The 816-nt window shown below is 33.1% G+C and overlaps 1 protein-coding gene across 1 annotated transcript in view; it reads right to left on the bottom strand.

Moving 5' to 3' along the window:
* The window catches only part of sema4d (sema domain, immunoglobulin domain (Ig), transmembrane domain (TM) and short cytoplasmic domain, (semaphorin) 4D), a 42,944-nt gene that overhangs the window by 3,588 nt on the left and 38,540 nt on the right, over positions 1–816 (bottom strand). The gene's annotated exons all lie outside the window — the stretch shown is intronic.

Genomic DNA, 816 nt, shown 5'->3' with positions numbered 1-816 from the left:
CTGGATTCATAACCTTTCCACAAGTTTATTTTTCTAATCACAACTGTTCATCTTTTGTCTTTTACGAGGCTGAAACTGATTCTTTACATGAACCATTTTTTATTCTAAACAGATTTATTTATTCACTTCAGGTCAACATCTTCAGTCTACTAATCCAGGGGTCCGCAACCTTTCACCCTTGAAGAGACATTTGGGTCGATTTCTTACCGACTAAAAACAAATAGGTGTTAAAGTCTCATTTCATCCTTTAGAAAAATAAGATACTGATTTGCATTTATAATAACAATACTGTTACATATAAATGAACTATTGTTTTACTGGTATAAAACAGATTTTTTTGACTGTTTATAACTTTTGATAGCAGTTCATGTTTTCATTTCAAAATAAAAGACACCTGTTTCCATATAAGATCATCTCAGAGCAACACATTTAGGAGCAGGTAGTCTAAAGGTCAGCAGTAAAAGGGAAAAAAGAAAATTTGTTTTACAGAAATTCGTACATCAGAACTACTATAATTTGCTCTGGAGTATAAGTCGCAGCAAAAAAATGATTACTACCCAGATCATGATCAAGAAAAAAAAAATATTTAAGTACTGAAATCTTGCATCTCAAACTTACAGGCAGCACAAATTTATGGACAGTCTGCCAAAACAAAAAACATTATGATGCGATTTCGGTCTGCGCATTTGCATTTTCACGAGCAGAAAGGATTTACAGAACGCCAGATTACAGGGCGGTCTATGAAAAATATGTTAAGGGCCACTTAACTTTTTTTTTCCAGAGAAGAAATTGCATTTTTTTGCAGTTTGTTCAGGG

This window comes from Oryzias melastigma, linkage group LG12 (genome assembly GCF_002922805.2).
Source record: "Oryzias melastigma strain HK-1 linkage group LG12, ASM292280v2, whole genome shotgun sequence".
In the NCBI taxonomy this organism is placed as follows: Eukaryota; Metazoa; Chordata; class Actinopteri; order Beloniformes; family Adrianichthyidae; genus Oryzias; species Oryzias melastigma.
Note: the sequence above shows the minus strand (reverse complement) of the source record. Positions and strands in the feature narration are given on the sequence as shown.